This window comes from Homalodisca vitripennis, chromosome 5 (genome assembly GCF_021130785.1).
Source record: "Homalodisca vitripennis isolate AUS2020 chromosome 5, UT_GWSS_2.1, whole genome shotgun sequence".
Lineage (NCBI taxonomy): Eukaryota > Metazoa > Arthropoda > Insecta > Hemiptera > Cicadellidae > Homalodisca > Homalodisca vitripennis.
The window spans coordinates 52,423,545-52,431,212 of NC_060211.1; positions in this window are offsets into that span (position 1 = coordinate 52,423,545).

A 7,668-nucleotide genomic window follows, 5' to 3' on the forward strand; every position below is an offset into this window, starting at 1 on the left:
TGGAGTTGGTCACATGATTTCCCCACACTTCTCTTATTCTACTGGCAATCTGAGGTCTTCGCAATTGTGGACGTGACGGGTTTTCTGCGATTTAGAATATTGTCGATTTGTTTTTAATTAAAATTTGTTCGCAGTAGTGATATCTTGCTTTGGTTACATTGAGGTTTCTTATTGTAAAACAGCGTGGACGTGTTGAGACTGTGACCAATAACATTGTGCCATTGTTTAATCATTAAAAAGTGAGATTGTTATGTTTAATCGTATAAATAGTAAGTTATATTTCACAGCCTTCATCCTGCATCTTTAAAATCAATCACAATTCTAAACTATTGATTTATAGTAAGAAAGCACTTGTAAAAGATATGTTTGATTATAGAAAAATCGCGCATATTTGGGCGACATTTTTGAACAAATTACCGGGATATTTAAGATAAGTGTTAACTACCTTCCTTTCTTATTGCTGTATTGAGTTTACCTCAGTTCAGAAAGCCATAGTTGTGTTGTACATAATTTATTTGTTTTACTGTAAAAATTACGTCATTATGCCGATCGGTTCTTGTTTTCTGCCTCCCAAAAGGAAGCGATGTCGGCGAGGAGGGCACTCTATCTCTACCTACTATTTGTTATTAGGCTATATAAATTAATACGTACGTATTACAAATAAAAAGTTAACGAGTTCTCGCGTGATCTGGGCTTAAATTTAGGTACTACTTTGAGGGATATTTTTCTTTTCCGCTAACGTGACCTGCGTAGGAAAAGTTGTATAACCTGAGACGGAACTGTGGTTAGGAAATTACCAATCGGTAATGCCCCTGTTCACAGTGCGCCCTTCAGCGGCGTCTTCGGCGCCATCCTGCACTTCTGGCGAAAAACATTCCTCGGGATCGTATCAAAGTTTAGCTTAGATCACGTGAGCGCTCGTAAAGATTATTTAGAACTATGTTACAACTAGTAACATATTTATGATAATCTAACCTAAACCTACTTATATGGCGTAATAACAACCAGTCGATATGGACAGAGCAGCCTCCTCACACACTTTACTTCCTTTTGGGACCTAGAAAACATGAACCGACCGTCATAATGACATTTTATTTTCAGAGTAAGTAAAATAGTTTCTTTTTTCTAACGATGTAGTTTCTTTTGTCCCTGGTAAGAAAAACGTTTCCAAAAATTCGTTCTTGGTCTCCGGATAATACCAAAGTACCTTCATTTTGCTTATCACACAAAAAAACCTAAATGAATTATGTAATTATTATAGGTCTAATGCTAACAAGTTTTACATAGTAACAACAATTAATTAAAATTTCATTATGAAGATATCTGTTTAAGAATTTGCATATTAGACAGTAAAAATAAACTCAAACGTTTTAACACTTATTAAAAACCCAGTTTCAAGACTGTTTGAAAACTAAAGAAACATTAAATAGCTGGTATAATCTTAAGATTTATTTGATCTATATATATAATTTATGTCATTCAATTTAAATTTCAGGGAAAAATACTACTGAGGAATAATACGGGAGAGTGCTTACAATAGTCAAGATATTTTGCATGTTAAAATGTGTTTGCTGCATACAATAAAACCACAGTATGATTGTAATCTTAATGAAGCCAGGCATGAAGTGTGAAACTGTAACTTATTATTTACTGTTACATAGCCAATTTAAGTATATCTGACTATATATTATTTCCTTTGTGGAAGTTATAACTTCATATTGAAATAATGACGCTGTTCAAATAAATTATTGACATTTTGGGTGGCAATAAGACAGTGATAACTAGATAACACTGCAGAAGAACATTTCATAAACAATGATAGCTTTTGAAAATTATAGACTTACATATTTTAAGGGGCTACAAATAGCTATCATGCTCAATCAGGTTCACTTATCAAATAAAAATTACAGACTTTCTTTAGGGCAATATCGGGATAGTTTAGTCAGCTGTAACAGACAATAGAAACAGTATTCCATATGTCAATCCTTAGGCTGGTGAAATGTATTATTGTACTAAAGAGAAGGAACAACACATCTCCCAAAACAGAGCCAATATTGACATACCATTGTTTTGATGGTTATGATTTTATTGATCTCCAAAGAAGAGCATAAATATTATTTGAAAAAAAAAAACAAAGTACAGTAAATTAACACTCATACATTATGTTGGTAAAGCTGGCTACATCCCTTCGGACTCTATTCATGGCAGTTCAGTCAAGAATAAAAAAATATGTGAGGACAATGAAGTAACAGCTAAACAAACAAAAATCCTCATTGAATAAGAGCCAAAAGCTGCATCGGAAGTTGAGTTGTGGAAATACTTATCACCACTTACAGATCTCCTGTTACAGATCCAAAAAAATCCTAAACAGGTTTCAAATGCATCTTTGGAGCAGCAGAAAAGCCTTCCTTCTAATGATGATGTTTTATACTCTCCATTTGGAACTTAAAGGGTTTCCTAAAAAACATTGAACTTATGCTCCATTGTGTTTTCGTTCTAAATAGTAAAATAATGACTAACCTTTTTCAGGACTTCTGCGTTGATAATGTGTATCCAGTGTTCTATTACGATACAACTTTTGACCTTGGAGATTTTAATTAGTGTACTCAACGTTTTTGAGAACGATCCATGTGTACATGACAAAAAGTTTTCTGCTGTCCATATTTCTATATTTCAAAAAATAGTAAATTTCTTACCACAAAATGCTGGCAAAACTATTGTGACAGACAGGCAAGATGGCATTAGAGAAGCTGTTATCAATGTCTTGCCATCTTGGGTATCAAAAATTAGCTTAAGAAACATGTATTGGATGTAGCTTCAGATTTACGTAAACAATGTATGTGACTTAATGGATTCTGATTTAATTGAAGAGTATCCGTTGATATACAATGAAATTGATACTCATTGGTCTGACAAGTTCAAGATGTATTTCGACAATCACCTCTTAGAAAATGTTTGCAGATCGGGTAAATGGCAGCTGACAAAAATTGAATTTATACACAGATAGGAGTGGTACTATTAACAGTGCCGGTTTTAGCACTACTAGCGCCCTAGGCGAGATTTCTAGGGCGAGATTTCTTCGCGCACCCCCTAACTGCAATTCAATTACATACGAAAAAAGGCTACCGGCACCCCTTTTTGTCCGGTGCCCCTGGGTGGTCGCCCAACCGTGCCCTACCCTAACGCCGCTCCTGACTATTAATGCCTCAGAAAGTACCAATGCTTTATTATCTAAGTATTATCTAAAAGAAATTTTGTGAGGTTTCTGTGGAATAGTAGAGTACTCTTTAAAAGAGACTAAGCCCTCATTACCTTTTCCAGTTGCAGGATGTTTAATTTTCTCAAGGTATTATTCCCCTTGACAAATTACGTATGCCTTCATGTACCCTGAAATCACATCGTCATTATATAGCAGCAGTTAAACTGTCTATTTGTAATGAAAAGCGAACTAAAAAAGGGTGAAATTACAAACTATTGTGTGCAGTACAAAGAGATACAAGTCTGGAAAAAAGTTTGCCCCAAAAGCAACCAAATAAGTGTTACCCGCCGATGACTCAGAAATTCAGAGAAAGAATGTTAAGAAGTGTGAAAATGCTCTGGATACAACTGCAATCTAACTTTTGCAGTTGGAAGCAAGATTGTAATAAGTCGGTTTTTAACGAGGGCTGACAATGAAACTATAGATAAAGAGGAAGACGTTCAGCATTCCAGTCTGACAAAAGAAAGATTTTGAGAGTATCCTAAGGAACAAACCTCAGGCTGCTTCAACACCAATAAAATTAGAAAGCGCCAGTAGCAACAATGACTTCAACTTAATTTTAATAGATACATTTTCAGAAAAAGTAAAGAAAAACCGGCAGTTTAGATACTGAGCAAAACTATTTATCCATCAGAATTGGACTGCCTAATTAACATTGAAGGAAAAAGTGCTTATGAAAAATATACATCCGACAGTATCAATTCTTGAACATGAAACGTAGTACCAACATTCTCCATAACAACTGTTATTTTTGAGAGTCTTGCAAACATAACTCGGAATACTGAAATGCAATTTGTACATGCCCTTACGCATTTGTAAAGTACAAAATACCAGAAAGATATAATTTTGATACCCATTGTACAATTAAGATACTGTACCTTGCTTGTAATATTGAGGAAACCTATATCATCTTATACCTTGACAGTCTACAAGGGACGCTATCTCAGCCTGTAGTAAAAACACTAATGAAGCTGTTTTATAACTACTACAAGTTTCTAGGTGAGAAATATATCATACAATTCAGATCTTTTTACCAACAGTTGTCCCAAAACAATACAAGCTATGACTACGGCATGTATGTATGCATGTTTGCTAAAATGTCATTTACTCATAACACAGATTGCATCGCTTACCACAACAAACAATGGACCATATATAGGTCTTTGATCTATGATAAAATAGTAAAACATTGAAGAATGAAACCAAACTCTTGTTCCAAAAACATGCAGAGTTTATAATAACAAGAAAATATTTGAAAATTTTGTTGAATACACTGTTGATCTTAATGCAACAATTATTAAAGGTTTGCCATCTAAGAAGAATACTTTGCAGTACTTAATGTATGTCATAGAAAATTATTGGTAAGAAACTTCGTCAGTTTGCCACTTCACCAAATGTGCCAAACCATTTGGACTTTTGGAGCATGAACAAGAATTAGGTAAGAAAATAATAGTGTCTTGCAAGATACTACAAAAATGAAAGGTAAGGAGAGAAAGAATGAAAAATCTAGGGTAGACTAGGAAGTAACAGCAGGGCAACTTGGAATGGTAAATTAGGAACAAATTGGATAGTATAAATGGTACCTGGTGATTTTTGGTAGTGTGGTGTTACTGTAAACTTTATACTGTAAGACCTGGTCTTTGGCCTCATTTTATTAGTTAAAAAGTACTATAAAATAATAATTTTAAGACCTAATATTGAAAATTTTCCTGGGAGAGGACCTACAGATCTCTTCTTAATCTGGGAGATTTTCCTTACCCTCAACTGCCCAGACACCCCTCAGAGATTTCTAGGTGCGCTACTGATGTAAGTACTGTGACTCTTCTTAAATCCAGATTGTATCTGCAGTAATAAATGTAGATCATTATTAAATGGTTCAATTTGGTGCTAAACAATTTTCTTCATCATTTTTGAAATTGTGTGCTATATCAATAATGCCATAACTATTCATTATTACTTATTCTTTACAGTTCTTGTTTTTGATTTACACCTGTTAGCATGGACAATGGCTAATTTCCGGACTTTTTTATATGCCGTCCAATTTTTCCATGATAATGGTGAAAAACCATAGTAGTTTTTTTAAAGTTAAACATCAAAGTATAACGAAAAAAGTATGTAGGCTTCGCAATTAAAAAAAAAAAATTGTCAGCATGTTTTTTTCTATCTTACTTCACGTACACCAAGGGAGCCTAAAAAATTAATTTTCCTTAAAAATTAAGCAATCGAGTACACGATAGTCTAAGGTATTTATTTAAGCGCGGGATCAAATTCAACAAACCACCAATACAGGCAAAATATAAAAACCCAATAAGGAAATGCATAGCAATATGTAGATAATCGGAGTGTACATGTTGTCGTGAACGTGTTAAATTAGTTTATTGAAAACACTGTTTACAATACTTACATACTAAGTTTCCTTAGTTCTGTTGATTCATGAATACCTTTTTATGTTGCATGACAACTTATTTTGTATGGTTACAATGTATTTCAATGTAAAACAATTGGAGTGAAATGTTTACAAACCAAAACAGAATTATTACTAGTTTTTGGTAGTACCGTTAGAGTATTAATAAATTTGAAATTGGTTCCAGCGTGAGGCATCCAGTTTCGATAAGGTGGGGTGGGTAATACAATGCGGGAGTGTGTTGAAATAAAATCTTTGTGACTTCATCCACTCTATAAAGTTTCTAATAAATCTATTTAAAAAGCACATACATTTCATAAATTTAAGTGCAAAAACAAAAGTGGAAGCAGCATTTCAAAACTCAACAAATATCTAAATTAATATATTTTGCAGTAATTTGTATTTTTAAAACATTATTAACTGTATTCATACAACAAAAACTTACCTCCCATCATACAATTTTTCAGTATCTTTGTAAACTACACAAACCTGGTAATGAACAAGCTGTGTTTGTTAACAAGAAATGAAAACTAAACTGGGTATTTTTATTTTAAGAGAGTTACCATAATAAATGGACCTGATCTTGTATTGTGCTCTTATTGAAATGTTTAATACAAAATCTGTTGATTCTGGTTTTTTTTACTCTAAACAAACATTAGCCAAAGCAATCAAGTTCAACATTAATTATTGTCCATCTAAAACAGACATCAAAGGCACTTCGACTGCCATCTGATTCAGTCTGTTGTGGTCCTCTGGCTGTACCGAGATAACGATACATCTGATAAAAAAAAGACTTGGAATTTTATAAAATTAGACTTTGATCTACAACATTCTCTGTGAAAGATTTTTCCAGAAAATAAAAGAAAAAGAAAATAGGCACAATACATTTTTCAACTCATAGTTAAACTGAATTAAAACATTTGTGAGTAAAAACGATGGTATGAAATTATTTCATAACATTTATAATTTATACTATGAGCTTCTCCATTAAATCCTCTAAAATATCATATCAATTTTAAAATGGTATTCATATGTTTAGTGGGTGAACCAGCATGTTGAGTGAGACATGTTTTATTGTAGAATGCTGTGGGCTACGAAAGTTTTGACTTTTGAGCTTTTTGCTACCCAAGTCTTCAGGGTGCAGCTAGTTTACCAGAACTTCTTAAAATTGCATAGAACGATTCATTTTATACTTCATTTGAGATGAATGGTGCACCCATTAGCGTAGCGGCGCTTTATCCTCGACCCAGACGAAACACCCCTGCAAGTCACAGCAGCTTTCAAAAAGCCGCCAGTGGCTGCCTCATGTTACATTAGTTTTAAATCGTATTTCTTGTACTATATTGCTATTGGTGTTAAAGGTTCTTCTTCTTCAGTCATTTTAGTATTTTGGTAAAGATTAAAAATTTATGTTACACAGTTTCACTAAAATAACTATTTAACTGCAAATCTGCATTAAGCAACAAATCAGAATTAATTGCATTTAGATGACAGTGAATTGTTTAAAAATATTTATATTGTTCTCCTTTTTGACTAACTGCAATCTAATTTAATTGAATAGATATTAATTTTATATGTAATATTTTCCAAATTTTGGATAAAAAATATGTTCTGATGATCTTCCAATTTGGATTAAGGCCTAACCCTAATGTCTGATACAGCTTTTGCTCTAGAACTTTATCTTCCCTCAATCCTTGTGAACACGTTTTAAAACTATTCTGCGATCTCAGCAAAGTCTTTGAAGTGGTTAACTGTTACATTATCCTTAATAAACTAAACAGATATGGCATTTGTGGTATCCTGTTGAACTAGTTTTGTTCCTACCTTATTGGCAGAGTAGAATGTGTTAAAATTCAAAATAATAAAAACTCTTCTCAAGTTTTGCACCATTAGAACTAGAGTACCTCAGGGCTCTGTACTAGGACTTTTGTTATTCCCTCTTTAAATTAATGATCTTCCAGACTATCTCATCAGGGATCCCACTAAAGACTCGCTTATATCTCTC